The sequence below is a fragment of the Ovis canadensis genome, chromosome 9 (assembly GCF_042477335.2).
Source record: "Ovis canadensis isolate MfBH-ARS-UI-01 breed Bighorn chromosome 9, ARS-UI_OviCan_v2, whole genome shotgun sequence".
In the NCBI taxonomy this organism is placed as follows: Eukaryota; Metazoa; Chordata; class Mammalia; order Artiodactyla; family Bovidae; genus Ovis; species Ovis canadensis.
The window spans coordinates 47,386,456-47,409,001 of NC_091253.1; the positions used below are offsets into that span (position 1 = coordinate 47,386,456).

Here is a 22,546-nt window from a genome sequence, read left to right on the forward strand (position 1 = left end):
AATCTCTTCTAAATGAGCTATTATTTCCAGCTGTGTGTGTTAGTCACTCAGTTGTGTCCAACTCTTTGTGTCCCCATAGACTATGTCTGCCAGGCTCCTCCGTCCATGGAATTCTCCAGGCAAGAATACTGGGGTGGGTAGCCATTTCCTTCTCCAGGAGAGCTTCCCAACCCAGGGATAAAACCTGGGTATTCCCACATTGCACTTTCCATCTGAGTCACCAGGGAAGTCAATTTCCAGCTACTAACTCAGAATCATTAAAACCCTGGAAAATGACAATGTATATAATTGGATTGCAAGCAATTAATAACTGTGCTAGGTTTAAAAAATGTATTTGTATAATAAGCTGTGTGTCAGAGTACCATTTTGAAGAGTGTTAAGAATGAACAGTTGAGATGGGCGAAATTTGTTTTAATATATTATTTGAAACTAGGTGCATTTATCTTTAAAAATATTTTTGTGACATTGACATTAGAGGAAACATTTTACAGGTTTTCCATTGTGACATTCTTCAGAAAATTCTATCTTGGATATTTATGGGTTTGAGAAAGAAATGGCAACCCACTCCAGTATTCTTGCCTGGAGAATCCCATGGACAGAGGAGCCTGGTGGGCCACAGTCCACGGGGGTGGCAAAGAGTCGGACACGACTGAGCGACTTCACTTTCACTTTCACTTAAGTGTTACTATATGCAGAGAATCAGTGAACCGAACACATCTGAGTGAATTTATTGAAACTTTTCATATGCCTCTTTTTTTGTCAAGTCTAGAGAAATAGATCTATTTCAACTCAGTCCAAAGAAATTAATTGTTGGAACACATGAAAGCCCTCTTTTTAAGGTGAGTTCACAGCATGTGAGGAGCCTGACAGTGAGGTGATTATGGTCTTTTTAGATTGAATCTCAAGAAGATGTCTCTAGCTGTATGATCCTGCCTTTTGGGAAATACAAGTTAATTTTCCAGAATGTTTAGAAATCAGTGATTCATAATCGAGTCACTCTTGTGTGCCTGGCATCTTCGCATGTTTTTACTGAAACATCTAACTCCAAAGTAGGGACTGTTTCCATTTGTTCATGAAAAGTGGGCAGAAGGAGGTGGCTCAGCTACGAGGCCCCGCCCAGTGAGTGAACGCCTCTTTAGCTACTTCCTTTGCGATCTGTTGGCATTTAATCTTCAAGATGACCTGTGAGGTCCTGGCTGTAGTTATCTCCATCTCCAGACCAGGAAATCTGGCCTCTGAAAGGTTTATTCACTCAAGGTCACATGGTTAGTGAAGGTGTGAGAGCAGGATTGAACTCGGCTGATGGAAGAATACTCAAGAGTCTCCATCAGGTAAATATTTTGGTTCCGGTGCTGTAGTCCAGCTTCGACTGCCTGGCTTCCTTAGGGAGTCACCGCCTTTAAATTCTGTCGCTCCAGGGTGATGGGGTGTTTGCCTTGACTTAGGGCTTCCCTGCCCTGATGGTAAAGAATCTGCCTGCGATGCAGGGGAGACGCAGGTTCAATCCCTGGGTTGGGAAGATCTCTGGAGAAGGGAATGGCAACCCTCTCCAGTATTCTTGCCTGGAGAATCCCTGTGGACAGAGGAGCCTGGTGGGCTACAGTCCATAATGTCACAAAACAGTCGAATACGTCTGAGCGACTAACACCCCCATCCCCATACAAACACATTGTATGAGACTCCCAGTTGCTCCATATCCATGCAAAACACTTGATGTTTTTTTTAATCCTTGTAACTTTAGCCATTTTCATGAGTATACAGCGGCATCTCATTGAGGTTTTAGTTTCCATTTCCTACTGACTAATTATGTAGCAGAGCTCTTGTGCTCCCTTGGCACTGGTGTTCTTTGCTGAAAATTTGTGTTCAGATCCCGTCTGTTTTTTCGGTTGTGGTGGATCTTCGTTGCTACACTTGTGCTTTCTTTGGTTGTGGAGAGCAGCTGTGGGCCTCTCACTGCAGAGCCTTCTCTTGTTGAAAGAGCATGGGCTCTAGAGCCTGAGGGCTGCAGTAGTTGTGGCTCACAGGCTTAATTGCTCAGAGGCATATGGGATCTTAGTTCCTGACCAGGAATCGAACCCACGTCCCCTGCCCTGGAAGGTGGATTCTTACCACTGGACCACCAGGAAAGTCCTCTCTCTCTCTCTTTAATAGTTGTTGTCTTTCTCTGAGTTTTAATACCATTAATGAGGTAATGTGGAGAATTGTAAAGAAAGTATTTTGTTGCTGACATATTTTCAGGAAATGAATATCTTTAATGGACATTTTGTTTCCTACACCATTTTTTTTCCTTTTTTTGCACATGTATAGCAGGAACTGCCGTCATCTCTTGGCTTGTTTTAATTTACCTTGCCTTGCTTTGCTACATGTACTTTTTACTGACTCTGTCAACTCATAATCTCTGGGAAAACCACTTGTGAAGGTACTAATTACGCCTCTAAACAGACATGCACACATATCCATCTATCATAGGCAAACCTTGACTCCCCTACCACTGTGAGGGCACCCTAGTGATCCCAGTGGACACTCTGCAGTGGGCACAACATCCTCTCCTGCTTTCTGGTTCCCCTGCACCCACTGCTGTTCAATGTAAATTACTGGGGAGTCAACTAGTGACTGTTGGTGATGATAAGCTCCTGACTGGGGTGGGTTAAGTGCTCTTGAATGACTCCAGTTTTAGAGAACAAGAGATCTTCTAAACTGATGGATGTAGTCGTAAATTAGTTTGAAATCCTTACTTTAAAAACTGCTTCTGTAAGCTTTAGAATACCGAGATTTTGCTTGATAGCTAGCTATAAAATCTACTTGGAAAAAAGTATTGTAGCAAAGCTGTGATTGTGATTTGGCTATGAGTTGTTGTTGTTTGATCCCTTGACCCCATGGACTGCAGCACGCCAGGTTGCCCTGTCCTCCACCATCTCCCAGAGCATATCATCCACGCATCTCATCCTCTGTTCTCTCTTTCTCCTCCTGCCCTCAATCTTTCCCAGCATCTGGGTCTTTTCCAGTAAGTCAGCTCTTCACATCAAGTGGCCAAAGTATTGGAGCTTCAGCTTCAACATCAGTCCTTCCGAAGAATATTCAGGGTTGATTTCCTTAAGAGACTGATTTGATCTCCTTGCAGTCCAAGGGACTATGAATAAGACAGGGTAATTCTATTTTTATTTTGTAAAATAATTAAATTAATTTAATGACTTTTGACTATGCTCAGTTTCTGTTGCTGCGTATGGGGTTTCTCTAGTTGAGGTGAGCGGAGGCTACTCTCAAGTTGTGGCCCGCAGGCTTAGTTTCCTTGCAGCATGTGGGGTCTTCCTGGACCACAGATCAAACATGTGTCCAAGTCCCCTGTATTGCCAGATGGATTCTTAATGACTGGACCACCAAGAAAGTCCAGTAATTCTATTTTTAGAGTAGATGTTTCTAGGTTAGACAACCTAAGAGTATTTCATGGCCTTTAGTGGTTTATCCTAGCTGTATCTGTGGACCAAAGGCAGAATATGTTCTTGATCATTGTGAGCAATGTTTTGTATTAATATGGGATTCCCTGGTGGCTCAGACAGTAAAGAATCTGCCTGTCAATGCAGGAGACAGGGGTTTCTATCCCTGGATTGGGAAGATCCCCTGAAAAAGGAAATGGCAACCCACTCCAGTATTCTTGCCTGGGAAATAACAGAGGGGCTTGGCAGGCTACAGTCCATGGGGTCTCAAAGAGTCTTACATGACTGAGCAGCTAGCACTTGTATTACTATAAAGTTGAGTTGATTCATCAAGACGTGTCCATGCTGTGTAGGATAATGAATGAGTAGAAAAGCTGATGAAACTGTGAGCTCATGGGGGGTTGCTTTTGAAATTTATGATCTGATAGAGCACTGGATTGGCACCTAGCAGATCTGAGATCTAGGACCAGCTTTGCTGTGTGACTTTGGAGAGGTCACTTGGCCACTCTGGGCTTTCCTCTGCTCTGAAATGAGTCAGTTGAAAGACTGGTGCTGTGAATTATTTTTATTACGATGGTTTTGAGGTCATGTGACAACTTTGAAAATAATTCCAGTCTTGAAGTTCTTCATCTGTGGTGTTATTCCTCATTCCAGACATAATTGCATGGCTTGTCTGTCTTTATTGCTTTCTCTTTGTTACTCTTTATTACTTTCTCTCTTCCAAAGTAAGAGAAGGAAAAGGCAAAAATAATCATAAAGATGAAAAGGAATTTTTGATACAATATTAGAATAAAACAAAAGCCTGTTTTCGAAATAGTAAAATGCAAAACTTTTTACTTTGTTATTATGGGTCACAGTCAATTCAAATTGGGCCCAGAGGTATTTTGGATTAAAATTTCTCTAATGTCCTCATAAATGTTTGTGATTTTATTCATTTAAATTTTTGGTGTCCCTTATATTTCAGCAAGCAAATAAAATCTTAAACTGCAGGCAGTAAGCAATCAAAAAGAGCCCATAGAACTTAGGGTTTATGTTTCTATTTTAATTTAGTGTTAATTCTGACTTTATGTTCCTGTTGAGTAGTGAGACAAAGGGGAAATAGATTATTTTGAAAGTTTTGAATGTGAGAGTGGGAATTATCAGTGTTAGTTATTGAAATAGACATTTTCAGGCTTGCTTTTTACTTTTTCTGAAGCTATTCAAAATCTAGGTCAAGATTTGCAGCCTTACTCATGAACTTCCGGCACATTGTTCACTACGTATTGCTCCAGAAAGGAACTAATGATGGTGGGGAAACTGGTGTCCACCTTAATGAAGTGGTTCTCAGGCATCATCTGTTGAAGTCCCAAATGCCTCCTTAAAAAATCATACTGTTGATTACTCCTGTACCCGTGCAAAACATGGAATAAATTTAAAAAAAAAAGTATCTATGACAGAGCATCTTCCTTCCCTGTTGGCTGGCTCCCACTGTCAAGTAAACAAAGATGTCATTATCTGGCTGACGGCACCAGACGAAAGCAGATGCTAAAGGAAAAGATGGTTAAGTTTTCCATCACATTTTCTTGAGCTGCTAGCTGTCCACATAACAATCACTCTCATGATTCATCCAAGTGTCTCCAAATAGAGTAAGAGCATTTACAGAAATGGCAACTCACTCCGTGTATTCTTGCCTGGGAAATCCCATCGACAGAGGAACCTGGTGGGCTATAGTCCACGGGGTTGCAAAAGAGTCAGTCACGACTTAGTGAGTGAACAACAGACCTAAGAACACTGACTTTCCTCCAAAAAGCCTCAGTTTCTTTCCACGTTTGTGAAGTGGAGTAACATTGTTTCTGGACCTGAGTAGGTGCCCAGTCAGTGTTAATTATTTCCTTCCTAAAAATGAAATACTCAAAAACTGGGGTAGTGTTGCTTCCAAGAGCTGACCTTGCATCAGGAGAATAAAGAAAACCCAGGACAATGAGGCACGTGTTTGTGAGCTCTGGTAGGAACTGCGTTTGGAGGACAAGATAAGAGAAAATGCTGACTTGTAATATTTTATTCCCTTGCAAACATTAACAAAGTTTCTGCAGTACAAACAACATAGCTCTCTCTCCTCCCCAGTTATGCAGTTTCTTGTGAGGAGGCGACATCATTTCCTGCTCGGTTTTGTGAATTACAAGGATGCTGTGTCCTACTGGGGATGCTGGGCTTGGAATGAGGTAGAGAGAGGCTCACAGGGATCTCCAGGCTAGTGGCAGCCCACAGGCTCTTTAGGTTGTTTTCCATTAAGGGCACAAGCAAAGCCCGCCTTATAGTTGACTTTTGTCTTTTTCCCAAATCGAGCAGCTCTATAAGAAAGAGGCTTTGGACCCAGATTTTTCCCAGGTAGATTAGGAAATATACACTCTCTGTTACATGGTAAAACAGTTTCTCTTTAATGATACTTGAAAAACTAATCACTTTTCTTCTCCAGAATAATCAGAATCATCTCTGCTCTTTTATTTTAGCTGTCTCCAACTGGACATCCAGGGCGCCTCTCCTGTTCTTTCTGACTCTTGAATTGGAAGCTAACAAGACTCTACAGCCTGGAAAAGAAGTAAAAGGTAATACATGTTAAAAACTGTGTTATTAAATTCATGTGTACACCTGATGACCATAAAGTAATGGCAGCTCCTTATTTGCCGAGTGGAGTTTGGGTGTCCTTCCCTGTTTTCCCACTATCTCCCTCCTGTCCCTCCCCCCTCACCACCCCTCCCCCGTCACCACCACCCAATCCCTCCTTGTCTTCTCTCTCTGTCTCCTCCTTCCCTTTCCTTCCTCTCCCTTCTTCACACGTATTCACTCAACAAACGGGTGTGTGGAGTCTGTCCTGTGGGGTCACTGGCAGGAGTGGGAGGGACAGCCTCTGAAAAGGACCTCCCCCCAGCTCTGTGCTGCCAGGTCTGAGTGAGAGGCAGTCCTTGCTTCTGGCTGTGCCCAGAGCACTCCCTCGCCAACCACCCGGGCCCTGAAACGTGTGCGCTTCCCCGGCTCTCTTTGAGGTTGGCCGGGTGCTTGCTTACAGTTGCTTTTTCTGCAAATCTGGGGCTCTTCGAGGCTCAGTCCCTCATCAGTGGACTGCCACCTGACAGATGAATTTGTAAACACTCTCACTTAGTGTGAGACCTGCTATATTTTCTCCAATCACTAATAGAACACGTATTATGCAAAAAATTTAAATGACCCCGATCTATGATGTAGAATGTGACTGGTCTCTCCCAAAGCCTGGAGATAACACTGGCTAAATTTGGGTTCACACACTTCAGTTGCTTTCCTCTCTGCATAGACTCATGTTGTTAGTAAACGTGCTTAGTTTGTAATAACTGCCCTAATCCCACAGGGTAAGATTCTGTGGGGAAAGGTGGTTTCGTAATTTCTGCTGATGGCCACGCCTTCTTTCTTGTGCGTGGCCCTTGCAAATGCAGATGGCGGGTTCTGTGAGCTGGGGACCGTGGGTGCTCCCTGTGCCTGTTCATCTCGGTGGCTTCTGCCCTCATTTAGTAAACTGATGTTTACCCCCCCATCTTGCCTTGATAGTATATTAGTCGCGCCAGGATCTGGGAAGAACTAGGGCTCAGGTGCTGCCAGCCAGGTGAGCATCCTTGTCCTGGACGCTGGGTGGGAACGGCGAGCTCCTACCTTGGCTGAAATCCTCCTTCGTGGTACACCGCCGCCAGCCTGGCTCTGGAGACATTGTCGCATCTCTGCTTGGCGCCTCTGTCTGTCCTTAAGGAGCCAGCAATCTCCCGCCTGGTGGGACTGCCCTCACCTGACTTTCTGCCTCCCTCCTAGAGGGCAGGGGCCTCATCTCGCTTCTGAGACACCCGGCTCCTGCCTCCTTCTTCAGCCTCGGTCGCCTTCTCAAATACCCTCTGACTCTACCCCATCCCCACTTGCTGCCCCCCTAACTGAATATTGGAAAGCAACTGGCCACAATTCCACAGCCCTTGGTGCACTGTTCTCCTGGGTGTCTGTCTATCTGTCTCCATGCATTGTCAGCAGCTGAGGGAGACCCTGGCCTGTTCAGCCCAGTGACCAAGAGAGCCTGTTGTGGTCCAGCATATGATTGACTGTAGGAACTAAGAGATGGATGAGTGTTGGGAGGACATCGGGCATCGTCCCTACCCGGTCTCTTTATCCTGGGATGTGGCAGTGCCTGTATCCCGTGGGATGCCGTGTACGCTGGTCAGATGCTCCGGAGACCGTGGAGCAGTGCTAGCTTTGAGGCAAGGCATATTTTCCTGACTGTGAGTTCTTCTAGGAAACTTGAGATGGTCCCCAGTTAGATTTATCAGTTGGCTTATCATCGAGGGGGCCTCCAGCTCTGGGCAGCCCAGCTCTGGTCCCCTCTCATCTGCTGTTGGAGCTCTTCTCACAGGTGGACAGAGCCAGAACTTCCTGGGGCTGGTGGCTTTGATGACAGTGGGCTCCGGGTCAGCATCTGGACTCAGCCACGTGCAATGTGCATGATGTTGGAAAGCTGTTCACTTTCTGTGCCTCAGTTTCTTCACCTGTCACATCAGGATACAGGCAGAGTCCACATCATAGGCTCCTTGTGAGCATCGAAGGATGAGTTGCTGTGTAGGCTGGTGCACAGATGTATAATCCACGTTAGAGCTTCTGTTCTATTGTCTTCTGCAGAACAGAGGTGACAATACCTATTTCTCATAGTTACTGTAAGCATTAAATGAGGTGGTGCCCATAAAATGGGGCCTCTCAGGTGGCTCAGTGGTAAAGAATCTGCCTGCTGAGCAGGAGATGCAGATTTGATCCCTGGGTCAGGAAGGTCTCCTGGAGAAGGAAATGGCAACGCACTCCAGTATTCTTGCCTGGAGAATCACATGGACGGAAGAGCCAGGTGGGCTACAGTCCATGGGGTCACAAAGAGTTGGACAGGGCTGAGAGACCAGTCAACAATTATGCTGGCTGTTTTTTTTGTTTTTTTTTAAATTTGTATAACTTAAAAAATTTGACTTGGTTACATGGTTGCACATAAGTTATGATTGGTCCTGAGATTAAACAAGTAAAAATAATACAGCTACTTTTCAAAATTTATAGCAGTGCCTTGGGAAAGTTTCTGCAAACCACAGAGAAGTTGAGTTGTTGCTCCAAACGGAGAGAGTGGGTTCATCCCCTGCAGAGGTGACCTTTGATTTCAACTCTCATTGAGTTTCCTTTCTTATTTGTTTTTGGCATTGATCTGACCTGAGTACCACCTAAGAGCAAACCATTTAAGCAGGAATATGTTTCAATATTTAATGATACTCAGTTCTTCAAACCCTTCACTGCCTAAGAATTTGTACTAAGTGACCTGTTTCTTTAAGATTCTGTAATATTCACTTAGATTTTCCTAGACTGGATTTCTCTGATTAATATGCAACCATATTTTGCTTTGGGTTTCCCAGGTAGCTCAGTGTTAAAGAATTCGCCTGCCAATACAGAGCTGCAAGAGACTCGGGTTCAATCCCTGGGTTGGAAAGATCTCCTAGAGAAGGAAATGACAACACTCACTCTAGTATTCTTGCCTGGGAAGTCCCATGCACAGAGGAGCTTGGTGGGCCACAGTCTGTGGAGTAGCAAAGAGTCAAGACAAGATTGATCGCATACTTTTACTTTTTTTTTTTTAACCTTGTTTTATTGTTTAGTTAAAGGAGAAAAACAGCTGATGGTAGGTTTTGGGATTTGAGGATTTTTTGAGATCGCTAAGTTAATTGATAGACTTCCTATGTATTCATGGCATAAAGGTACAAGTATGTTAAAAAATATTTCCAGTTTGGTCTCTAATCCTAGGCTCTGATTAACCTTCTGCAAAGCCTGTTATCTGCAGTAAATGATTCTAATTGGTACATATGCTACTTTGTAAAAAAAAAAAACCAAAACCCAATACTTAGCACTTTTTCCAGTTTTTGTACACAGATGTGTAATTTGGCTTTCCTTCTCTAAAGGAAAATTTGTGGACTGAAATTGTTTCAAATTCAAGGTGCACACTTCAGTCATAAAGATGAAGTTCCATCTTAAGGAGGAGTGCTGTTTATAGTCTTCTAAATTTTTTTACGAGCATCTCTTTTTCAACGAGTACTGTCTGGGCTGTGTTTTCTGACTTGTTTTCTGAGTTAATTAGAGTTGGAAAGCAGATGTCTCTTTTTTCTCTTTCTCACTGTTTGGTGTTCAGGGCCACCAAGCCTTGTTATCTTTGTTTTTGTCCCCTGTGTTCAACCTGCAGTTTGCACGTCATTTCAGAGAACCTCTTCCTTCTCTGGCCTCTGTCTGAGCAGATAAGGATCACCAGAACATGACGCAAGCAGGGATGCAGGCTGTAGGGGACCCAGTGAATTCTAGATTGTTCTGACCTAGTAAGTCACCCAATTTGTGTTTCCTCGTCTTCAAAAGGTCCTTGTAGGAGGATAATTGTACCTGTTGAAAAAGCGTGTCATTCTTCTCTCATGAGTAATTGCTGATGGCTTATAAATGTGGCCTAGCCTTTTCTCACTTAATTTTTTTTCCTTAAACTTATGTTTAATTGAAGGATAATTGAGGTACAATGTTGTGTTAGTTTCTGCTGTCCAGCAACATGAATCAGCCTTAAGTATACATGTACCCCTCCCTCTTGGACCTGTCTCCCACCCCTCCCATCCCTCTGCTCTAGCTCATCTCAGAGCTTTGAGCTGAGCTCCCTGTGCTCTACAGCAGCTTCCCACTCGCTATCTGTTTTACATATGATAATACATATGTTTAAGCGCTACTCTCTGAGTTCATCCTACTCTCTCCTTCCCCTTGCCCTGAGTTCACAAGTCCATTCTCTATGTCTGGGTCCATACCTGCCCTGCAAGTAGCACCATTTTTCCAGATTTCAAATATATGTGTTAATATATGATATTTGTTTTTCTCTCTCTGACTTGCTTCACTTTGTATAACAGACTTCTGGGTTTATCCACCTTGGTTCAACTGACTCAAATTCATTCTTTTTTATGGCTGAATAATTTTCTATTGTGTCTACGTACCACAGCTTCTTCATCCGTTCATCTGTCGATGGCCATCTAAGCTGCATGTCCTGGTTATTATAAATAATGCTGCAATGAATCTCAGTATTGCTCACCCTGGATCCGGTGCCACCAGCACTCCCCATCAACCCTAGGACATCATCGATGTCTGTGCTCTTTTCTCAGAACTGTGTTGTACTTGCCATATGAAATCCTAAAATGTTTAAGATGGAGATGGTGCCAAGTTTAATTCCTTATTTTACAGAGGAGAAAATTGAGACCTTTCGACAGCTACTTTCATTTAATATATTTATAAGAATTCAGCAAAGATATGCTTTTCTGTTTTTATAAGAATATATGTATTCTTCATGTAATTAAAATATTTACAGAAAGTACTAATAATTAGTGTATTAAATCATACTGAGCAACTTCCCCAGCAGTTCAGTGATTGAGACTTCACCTTCCAATGCAGGGGATGCAAGTTCCATCCCTGATCAGGGAAGCTAAGATCCCACATGCCTCGTGGCCAAAAAAAACCAAAACATAAAATAGAAACAATATTATAAGAAATCCAATGAAGGCTTAAAAAAAATCATATTGAACGTGGTCAGCCTTTGGTACACTCCCCAGTAAAGGACAGCTGTGCTTCACCTGGGGCTCTGGGAGCAGAACTGGTACCCAGAAGTGTCCTAAGTGGCCACGTGGTTGCATTTGCTCTTTAACAGTTCACTTAACACATATGTCCTGGCATCCATGGTACCATGTGGGAAGGCAGGCCCCCTGCTCTTGAGAAGTGCACAAATTACTATCCCCAAAGCAAATTCATCTGTGTTCTGTGGCAATTTATTGACTGTCTTGAAAGCAAAAGCTGTTTGTTTTCCCCTGAGCATTTCATTTTACCAGTATCCAAAATAACACTCTTAACGAGTGACTCATGTGCACACACTTAACAGACCAGACCAGGTGTTCCTGGGCTGTGGGTCCTCGAGGGTCTCCCCCAGATCAAGACCAGCATTTGGTAAGCTCAGTTTTAATGAAGCTGTAAATGTCCACTTACAGCTTTTCCTTTCTCCATCATCCTTGTTTCAGCAACTTTGTTGGCATAGGGTTTATTAGTAAAATAAATTTTAGTGACAGAAAAGTGAAAGTCGCTCAGTCGTGTCTGACTCTTTGAGAACCCATGAACTATACACTCCATGGAGGCCAGAATACTGGAGTAGGTGGCTGTTCCCTTCTCCAGGGGATCTTCCCAACTCAGAGATTGAACCCGGGTCTCCTGCATTGCAGGTGGATCCTTTACCAGCTGAGCCTCCAGGGAAACCCTATAGTGACAAATGCACATGCTTTTTGTTTTGTTTTGCTTTTAAAGAAGGGTTTAGAAATGGGAAAATCTTTTTTCTAGGGTACAGCAAAATAATGTAAGCACATGAAAAAAAATATTAAGTGAAAATGATCATTTTAGTAAAAAAAAAAAAAAGGACTACCCTTTTAATCTGAAACGTGGTACTGTTTCCCACTCTTCTCCTTTTTTATCCTTTCCCCCATACGCAAAACGTCCTGTCATGATTAAGGATTTCGGTGTTCCCTATCACTTCATTGATGGTGACATTTCAACCACATGTTTGCAAGTGTTCTTTCAGGGTTCAGTGCCTCCTCCTCCCCCATAGTGACTTGTCATTGTTCTGTTGCTTCTGCCTGTTTGGGGTCTGGGGGGGCACAGTCCAAGGAAGTCCCAGCAGGTATGCCGTGAGCGCCAGGAAGGGGAGCTGAGGGCATTACCCTGGGGGTGAAATTCACTCGTCATGGTGGTCACCGGCTGTCACAAACATGTGGTGTCAGGGTTTTGGCAGGACTACACTGGCTGGAATGACCTGTCCGGTAAATGAGGACATCCCTAAACCAGTGTATACACCACCCCCCTCTCAGTTTCAGTTGCAGGACTCCGCAATCCTTTTGTGACTTGACTGCATGGTTGACAGCTAGCTTCTGCAGTAAGCCAGGGAGCAGCGCTAAAGATTAAACTTATTTCCTGGTACCTGGCTCCGTCTCGTGTGGAATAAGCAGAAGTCAGCTTGAGTCCTTGGCAGCATTTGGACTCAGATAAGCTATGTAAAGTCTCCAAGCCTTTGTTTCCTCACATTTATCTTGAAGAGAGATTGCTTCCGATTTCTCTGTTTCCATAAGACATTGTGGTTTTTTTTGTTTGTTTTAGATAAATATTGAAAGTTCATTACAAATGTATAAGAAATAAGCTTATGTAAATACGGATCATTCTTAATTTTTATTGGAGTATAACTGCTTTACAGTGTTGTATCGGTTTCTGCTGTACAGCAAAGTGAATCAGCTATAAGGACATCATTTCTGATTGGACTCATACTCAGGCAGTGAGTAAGAACAGGTAACGCTATTAGACTGAAAATAGTATTATTCCTACTTTTCAGCTACTGTACTCTATGCTTGACCCAGAATATTACACTAATTACATTTATCGTGAAGACATTTGAGAATCATAGATGTTCGTTGATTTAGAAATAGAACATATGCATTTGTATTAAGCTGTTGAAAAACAGGGTTTGGGTGGTTTCCTCCGCTTTTCTAGCTCAGTGCCACAGTGATGGGAATTGTGGGTGGGATGCTGATGTCACTCAGAGATGATACCACGTGACCCTTTTGGGGTTTGCCTGCCTTTTACGCAGATTGTCTTATACAGCATACCTGTTCGCTGCTGGCTTCTTCAGACTTTGGTTTACCTGGACTTTTTGATGTACAGGCTTAAGTTTTGCCCAGTGTAGTCTCCCTATATCATTTCATGCTTTTATTTATTTATTCACTTTTGGCTGTGCTGGGTCTCCATTGCTGTGCACAGGCTTTCTCTTTGTTGTGGTGTGTGTGCTTCTCACCGCGGTGGGTTTTCTCGTTGCGGAGCACAGACTCCAGGGTGTGAGGGCCTCGCTAGGTGCAGCTCCCGGGCTCTGGAGCACAGGCTCGGCAGCTGTAGCGCGTGGGCTTAGATGCCCAGCATCATGTGGTATCTTCCCAGACCAGGGATCGAATCTGTGTCTCCTGCATTGGCAGGCGGATTCTTAAGCACTGGACCACCAGGGAAGCCCTCCCCATATCATTTCTTAAGAGAGTGGTACTAGTTGGGTGATGATCACATAGACTCTGGAGAGCAGTCTTAAGATGTGGGTGCTCTGGACGACTTTGGAACAGCTGGACTGTGTGTGCAAGGCCCCTGTGCAGTTCTTTAGGCAGGACCACGCCTTTCTCCGGCACTAAATGGAGGTGCTGGGGAAGACCTGCTTTTCTGTGGATGTTGTTTTCCATTATCTCAGAGCTGTAATCTGCATCCAAATCAGTTATCAACTCTCTCTGGACCCTTGTTGGGAATTTGAAGTAGATAAACAGCACCTGCTCATTAACATGTCAGCTCTTTTCTGATTTCTAGCTGTCCTACTTCACACTATGGAAATAGCCTGGCTCCCTCGGGGCACTAGGCAGGGACACTGTTTGCACTGAAATGAGTGAGATGATTTTCCAAGGTGGGAGCGGAACACAGTGGGCATTGGTTGATATTTAAAGAACAGGAGTGAAAGCAGGAGGCCCCTCACCCGGGAGAGATGCCAGGGCTTTTTGACACTGATTCTTTTCTAAGATTTGAAGTCTTGTCGATGGCTGATTGTATACACTGGACTTGTTTGTCCACTGGGTGTTCCCCTCCCCACAACGAGAGGTGACTACTCAACATCAGCTCAGGTGGCCGGTGAGGGATGCCCCATGTCATCATCAGAGCCCTGACGTGCACAGGAATTTGCTTTTCAGCCCCACATATGGCTTCACATTGTGGGCTTTACCTTTTCAGGAAGTTGGTCTCAGGGAGACTCTTACAGATTTCATTTTCATTCTGGAATAAATCACTGACGAATTCTAAAACCCATGACAAGCTATTTGGTCTCTTTCGGCCTTGATTTTCTTGCCAAAACGGTAATACTATACAATATTGCACCGCATCTGAATGGTGGAATAGTGGTTATATTGTCAGGCCCTGTTCTAGATACTTTACATGTTATCACCTCATTTAATCTTCATCACATCTCTGGGTTGAGTTATCTCCATTTTACAGATGAAGAAACTAAGGCATAAAGAGGTGAAATAGCTTGTCCAGGGTTACACAGCTAGGAAGTAGTGAAATAAGATTTGAACCCAATCAGACCGGCTCTAGGATTTCATTCTCAAAGATATGTGGCACTGTCTCTCCAAAAAAGTAACATACTGCCTGATTCTTTCTTATTTTGGTTTGATTGTGTGAACACACATGTGCCCTTTCCTGGGAGGCATGTGGACCGGTGAATATGACGGCCCTTGGTCTGGTACTGACGCAGGTTTGGGGGGCTTGCTTGAAGTCCTGTCTGTGATACTTGGGGGTTACTTCCTGCAGTAACCTGTGGAGACTTTCATGCGCTCAGAGACACCATGTGCGCTTACCAGAGTGGATGGCATGTGGTCCTGGGCACCACTGACATGGACCACCATGCATCTCCCAGGGTGCATAGTACATCGCAGCCTGTCCCACTGGCTGCCTAGCCCTGTGTAAACTGGCTAATAGCCTTGTTTACAGAGATGCAGACGTAGACAACAGACTTGTGGATACAGGAGGGGAAAGAGCATGGAGTGAATTGAGACAGTAGCTCTGATATGTGTACGCTACCATGTGTAAAGCAGAGAGCTACTGGGAAGCGGCTGTATAGCAGCTCAGTGCTCTGTAGTGACGCAGACGGGTGGGATTGGAGGGCGGCGGGAGAGAGACTCTAGAGTGAGGAGATAGACGTATACATATGGATAATTCACACTGTTGTACAGCAGAAACTAACGTAACATTGTCAAGCAATTATACTCTTAAAAAAAATTTCATGACCATACAGTGAATGAATATACTATACCTATGATAAGAGTTCACGCTTTATAAGCTCACCTGAGTACATCAAAGCTCCCTTTCAGTTAAAAATGCATGAATGAAAAAAATCAATATTTTATGTAGCAAACTTTCATATGCTAAAACTCCTATATGAAAACAACAGCTACGAGGAGAATAAAACTGCCGGGACTGCACCAGAAGGATCAAAGTAAGTCCCTGTGCTCATTTCTAAAGCAGATGGAGTTGGCCAGGCTGTGGATATTATACTTATAAAATAATCGGCTTAGTAATTTTGGAAATTATAGACCTCACGCAATAGAGTCACAAAATAAAAGCCAGTTTGAAATATTTTGGCCATTGTGTAGCTGCAGGCCAACAAAACTCACTCACGCTTTAGAACTGGGGATTCATGGATACTCTTTAGGAAAGTGCTGGTTCTGGTTAAAACCTGGCAGCACTTGGAAATTCTCATAAAACAGGGACAAAAGACCGTGTGGATGAATTGAAACAAAGCCTGCAAACTGCTTTACCAATTAAATATGTTCAGTGTTAAATAGAATGGATAGCATATACATTTGGACTGCAAGGAGATCAAACCAGTCAATCCTAAAGGAAATCAACCCTGAATATTCATTGGAAGGACTGATGCTCAAGCTGAAGCTCCAGCACTTTGGCCACCTGATGAGAAAAGTCTACTCATTAGAAAAGACCCTGATGCTGGGAAAGATCAAGGGCAGGAGGAGAAGGGGGTGGCAGAGGATGAAATGATTGGATGGCATCACCGACTTAGTGGACATGAGTTTGAGCAGAGTCTGGGAGATGGTGAAGGACAGGGAGGCCTGGTGTGCTACAGTCCACAGGGTCACAAAGAATCGGACACAACTTAGCGATTTACTGATCAACAAGTTTGTATGTGATTTAGTTTTAGGAAATAATAAGTTAACGGCTAAAATAAAAAGCTTTATTTAAAAGGCAGCTTTAATTCATTGAAAGTCTGAGTTTAATAGTCTGTTGAAGAGTTGCTTTAAAACTTAGTGAAGTGACATTACTCGTCATCTGACAGTAAGTGGGTGAGTACAGGTCTGTGTGCAGTGGGCTAACTGTTGCCATGTTTATTCCAGGAGAAATCCTATCACTGCGTCTACCACATGAAAGGTTCAGGGCACTAGAACTACGTTCTCTCTCTCTCTCTTTAATGTGTTCTTTTCCCATATGTTGGTGGTGATTTTTTTTTTATTGACAGTTAGTTGATTTGGGGCTTCCCAGATAGCACTAGGAGTAAAGAACCCACTTGCCAGTGCAGGAGATGTCAGAGACTCTGGTTCGATCCCTGGGTCAGGAAGATCCCCTGGAGGAGGGCATGGAAACCCACTCCAGTATTCTTGCTTGGAGAATTCCATGGACAGAGGAGCCTGGTGGTCTACAGTCTGTGGGGTCACAAAGAGTAGGACATGACTGAAGTGACTTAGCACATGCACACATATAGTTGATTTAAATGTTGTATCAGTTTCTGCTATATACAAAGTGATTCAATGATACATATGTATACATTCTTGTTCATATTCTTTTCCACTGTGGCTTATCACAGGATGTTGAACTGAGTTCCCTGTGTCCCACAGGAGGACCTTGTTTTTTGTCCATGGAATTGTGTTCTCAGCCACTCTGAGCGACCCTGGGTATGTTACATTCCTCACGGCTGCAGTGTGTCCCCGTCTCTGACGACGTGATCATACTCTCCCTGGCTGCTGCATCGCTCTTCATTTAGAAGGTTGACAGGTAGAACTGGGAGGTAGTAAGTTCCAGGCAGGTGGGGAGTTCTGTGTGTTTGTGATAGCTCTGTGCCCAGGGTCTGGACCAGTGCCTGACCCCAAGTGGGTGCTCCAGTGAATGGACTGACCTGCTTGCTCCCCTGCCCGGGTGCCCTCTATGCTCAGAAGACCCGGGTCTCTCATGTTTCCATGAATGGCTGTATTTCATGTGAGGCCTTGTCATGCGATTCCAGCTGCTTCTATTGATTACAGTTCACTGGCCACCTGTGCAAACTGTTGCAGTAGTGGAACACACAAACCAAGGATTCTTTTCATCTTATTTAAAGGAATTATATTAAGATTGTCATACCAAGGACTTCCCTGGTGGTCTAGTGGTCAAGACTCCATGCACCCACATTGGCATATACACTAGCGTGTGTGAAATAGATAGCTAGTGGAAAGCTGCTCTATAGCACAGAGTTCAGTTTCGTGTTCTGTGATGACCTAGAGCGATGAGATGCGGGGTGGGAGGAAGGCTCAAAAAGGAGGGGATATATGTGTACATATAGATGATTCGCATATTTGTACAAGAGGAACTAACATAACATTATAAAGCAATTATACTCCAATAAAAAAACAGACTCTGTGTTTCCAATGTAGGGGGCATGGATTCCATCCTTCACTAGGCATGATGACGAAGTTTAGCATTATCACATGAACTATGCCTGGATTTTCATATTTTCTGCAATGAAATTGTCAGAACTAGTCCCTACTGTATCTAAATACACAACAGATGGTAAAGCGTCTGCCTGCAATGCCGGAGACCTGGGTTCGATCCCTGGGTTGGGAAGATACCCTGGAGGAGGGAAGCGCTACCCACTCCAATATTCTGGCCTGGAGAATTCCATGGACAGAAGAGCCTGGCAGGCTACAGTCCATGGGGTCACAAAGAGTCGGACACAACTGAGTGACTTTTCCCTTCACTTCATGGACTTTAAAATAAAATATTAGCAGCTCAGTCTTCTAGCTTCTCAGAAGTGATTTGCTGGTCTGTGGCAGTTCTGGAGTGCCCACTTCATAGGTGAGGAAACTGAAGCACCGTTTGTAGGAGCCCAGGCATTAACTGTCAGATTGAACCTACAGCCTCATCATCCCATGTATTATGTTCTTCCTGTTATACTGTATATACCGAAAAACTCCCACTAAGTGCAAGTTACCCTTTAAGGAATCAGAAAACCAAGATGTCTTAGTACCACTTCTACATAGATAGTTTCTTCCCTTTTGGTTCATCTTTAGGAACCCCATAGATTAAGGATTTGAAGAAGGAAATCTTTGTGTACATTTTGCCATTTCTTTAGTCTTCAGCCTGTATTACCTGCTCACTTTCACTTTTTCTTAAAAAAATAGCTAATTTCTTTATTTGTTTGACTGCATTGGGTCTTAGTTGCCCCATGGCTTGTGGGATCTTAGATCCCTGACCAGGGATTGAACCTGTGTTCCCTGCTTTGGAAGATGGATTCTTAACCACTGGACTACCAGGGAAGTCCCCACATTCACTTTTGTAGAAGAGTGATTGATGCCAAGTCAGGCAAGCATTAGTTGTGAGTTTTAAATGCTCTGTCCCCATGCTTATGCTCGACTGTGCTGTTCGACCTGAGGATGGCTGTGGGTCACCGTTTCCTGGGTTGGTAGTGGTCCAGTTGAACACACATTGCCAGGTGCCTTTATACAGGGAGAATAATACGTGGGGTCTTAGATCTCACAGCTTGAACCAAAGAGCCTGTTCAGATTTCTAGAGCTGTTGATGACATACTTTCAAAGCAAAAGAAAGTTGGATGGAAGTTACGAAAATACTGGTGATGCAGGGAGCATTTTCAGACAATCCTGAAATAGTGTTCCATGCATGAACTTGATTAGGTGGCAAATGGAGACACGATAGATTTCCCCTCCTATGAAACTGTGCAAGAAGAATGAGCTACTTTACATTTGGGGGGAGCAGATACGTAAACATTCTGTAGGATTCCAAGTGGTGACATCACTCTTATGTCACTCTGTAGAGAAGAGGTCAGCGTTAATGACCTGAGTGTTGGCATCATGGTTTCTGTATTCTGTGTTTGGGTAGGTTGCTTATAGCGAGGTGTGAGGACCAGGGAGTGTATTCATGGGCTGTAACCCTATGTGGCTGGATCTGGAGGCTGCTATTTTCCCCTCTCCCCATCACCTAGACTTGTACCTAGAGGCTGCGGAACCTGGGATGTGGCTAACCAGAGATAGACCTCACGGGATGGTAGTTATTATCCTCTTTTCCTTTCTTTCTCTCTTCTTTCAAAACTAACATTAATCAAGCAAGATGCTTAGTAAGGATTTGAAGACGTTGTTTCCTATCAAACAGCAATGGAGGAAGTCTGTCTCTGTAAGGTTTATACTTGTTTTGCTGAATGACTGCTCTCTTGTAAAACTTGAGAGACTATTTAATGTGTGTAATGAATATTGAGATTTTAGTGTCTTTAAAAATAGATTCTTCACGTAGGAGGTTAGTGTGCTAGGCGACCAATTTAAGAATTTTGAACAGAAATCCTTTTAATGTCAAAGGAAGACTTAAACTTCAGTTTCTTTCTTTAACCTCTCTTTCAACTTCTCCTGAACAGTTATTAGCATAAAAGCTTAATGGATTCACATTCCTTGGATTACATCTGCGCTGTAGAAATTCAGTGTTGATTCTAAACACTTGCCTAATAATCCTTCAAGCCAGCCTGAGGCTCTCCAGTGCTTGAACCTAGTTCATTATCACAGAGTCAATCAGCAGTGAATTATTTAATAAACAATATTTTGCCGTAGATTTGCCCTGACTTAGTCTCTTTCAGAAGCACCTGCAAGTTCTTTTCAGGAAAATTTTCTGTTCATAGTTTGAGGATAAAAATAGAAGCCTTGAGTGTTCCTTTGGGGATGAGTTTGGTGGTGCTGAATATATATGCTTTTTTATTTTAAAAGGGATGCTGACATTGATTGACATAAGATTCGGTATTAATTTCACTCTTCTTGCCTTCTGAGCCCTGATGTCCTGACTCTCATGACAGTGTCCTCTTCAGGAGCCATCCTGTCTGTGGTCATCTCCTCCTTCCTCCCCTTCCCGCTTCCCCAGCTCTGCTTCAGTTTTGTCTTCTCCCTCGCTGCTCTTGAATTGATGTATAAATCAGGGACATGCTTGGTTCATTCCTTCTCCCCTGCCCTCAGGACCTCGTGACTGTTTTTCGGTCCTCCCAGGTCAGTCTCTCTCATCTCCCTGCCCCTCTCTGTCCATCCACGTCCTGTGACCTAAGTGTGCCCTCCCGCAGGGTTCAGGCTCGGTCACTGGGTCACCTTCACCCAGAACATCACACCCACACCTGTGCTTCCCCATTGATGATCTCAACCTTTACACCACTTGCTAGACCCATATCATCAGCATTCCACTCCAGGCTCAAGTTCACGATGTCATGAATGACTCCCAATCTTTCTGTTAAGCCAGCACCCTCTTCTGACTGTTCTCCTAGTACCGCTGAGCCTCCATTACCAAGGAAGAATCTTGGAAAACCTCAGAGTATCCTCTCATTAAGTATTTTTGTTCTTTCATGTTTGTCCTTTTCTTTCTGTTTCACCTGTTCCAGCATTAGTCGCTCAATTGTGTCTGACTCTTTGTGACCCCCTGGATTATAGCCCGCCAGGCTCTTCTGTCTGTGGGATTTTCTAGGCAAGAATACTGGAGTGAGTTGCCATGCCCTTTTCCAGAGGTCTTCCTGATGCAGGGATCGAACCCAGGTCTCTCGCATTGCAGGCGGATTCTTTACCATCTGGGCCATGCCCCAGGTACTACCTGTTGCAAGATAACAGATATTGCTGAAGCCTCTGACCAGTCTCTCTGCCCCCTGTCTGCTCCCTTTTCAGTCTTCCTTGAGTGTTGCCTGTGGGTGGATCTCAATGAAATTAGTATCTCTTCTCACCTTCATTCTTGAAAGTCTCGCCCTAACTCCCCTGGACCATGGGTGTAAAAGTTATGGATGCGGGAAGCCGGCCACTCAGCTGCAGCCACATCGAGTTCAGATTTATATCCCAGCCATTCCTGCTGTCCTCCTTGGAATCCTTCTCAGCTGTATTGATCTACTTGTGATCTGGAAGGCTTTTTGCAAACCCTACTCTCTTCCTTTGCTTGAAATCCCCTGCCCCTTTTCCTCACTCAGCCAAGGAATGATGATTCATGCCATCTATTAAGCACTGCATGCCTTGTAAAATGCTGATCATCACAGCACACTGTCTGCATGTAATCCTCACAGCCACCCTATTGTGCTTGCCCCATTCTGTTATTCTTTCTAGACTGTTCTCCTGGCTCCTGCTTCAAAAGGTTCTGATAAGAGTTATATGAGATGCTCTTGAGGAGCGCTTAATGCAGTGCTGGGGCTGAGGTGCCCTTCATACAAGCTGTCACTGTCTCTTTCATTGGCCCCCTCGGGCAGATGGGACACCGAGATTCGATGTCCATGGCGAGGCTGTGGGTCTGTGTGACCGAGGCTGCAGGTTCCCCAAAGCTGCGCCAGAATCTCCCCCAAGCCTGGCTCTGAGCCCCTTCAGTAGATCTCACCAGCACAGGCTACTTGCCTTTATGCTTTTGTTTTTACTCAAGAATAAATTTATTTGTTCAGTTGCTAAGGCATGTCCAATTCTTTGCGACCCCATGGACTGCAGCACGCCAGGCTTCTCTGTTCTTCACCATCTCCTGGAGTTTGCACAAACTTATGTCCATTGACACTGATACTATCCAGCCATCTCATCTTCTGCTGCCCCCTTCTTCTCCTGCATCAGGATCTTTTCCAATGAGTCAGCTCTTCGCATCAGATGGCCAAAGTATTGGAGCTTCAGCTTCAGCATCAGTCCTTCCAGTGAATATTCAGAGTTGATTTCCTTTAGGATTTACCAGTTCGATGTCCTTGCTGTCCAAGGGACTCTCCAAAATCTTCTCTAGCACCACATTTGGAAAGCATCAGTTCGTTGGCTCTCAGCCTTCTTTATGGTCCAGCTCTTACATCCATTCATGACTACTGGAAAAACTAACTCATTAGCCACTGAGTTAAAGAAACCAAAATTCAGTATTCATAATCCAAGAGGCCTTGTCCCACCTGCAGTGCAACCTTATGCAGCAGAGTACCGGGGGACCATGTGGTGGGTGGGCCGATTGCCTTTTGGGATGGAGCCCATCAGCAGAAATCCTCTATTCCAGGTATTCCCCTCCTGGTCCTCTTGTCTTTATGTATTATTGCTTTTTAAAGTCCTGCACACTTATTAACCAGATCTCCGCAGACAATGTATAAATGCCTCGATGGCTAGGGTCACGATTTGTCGGCTTCACTGCATCCCACCCCTGCATTATTTATGTGCCTGTGATTTCTAAGCACCGTGTTTTGCATCCTTGACTTT

The 22,546-nt window shown here is 44.1% G+C and overlaps 1 protein-coding gene across 6 annotated transcripts in view; it reads left to right on the top strand.

Annotated features, from left to right (window-relative positions):
- FAM110B (family with sequence similarity 110 member B) overlaps positions 1–22,546 on the top strand; it is a 144,464-nt gene that overhangs the window by 26,416 nt on the left and 95,502 nt on the right. For 5 of the 6 annotated variants that reach the window (XR_011259227.1, XR_011259228.1, XR_011259229.1 and 2 more), the window contains exon 2: positions 5,924–6,019. The gene's annotated coding sequence lies outside the window, so the exon portion shown is untranslated. Of the gene's footprint in view, positions 1–5,923; positions 6,020–9,678; positions 10,985–22,546 lie in introns of those variants that run through there. The other variant, XR_011259230.1, reaches the window with a different exon arrangement.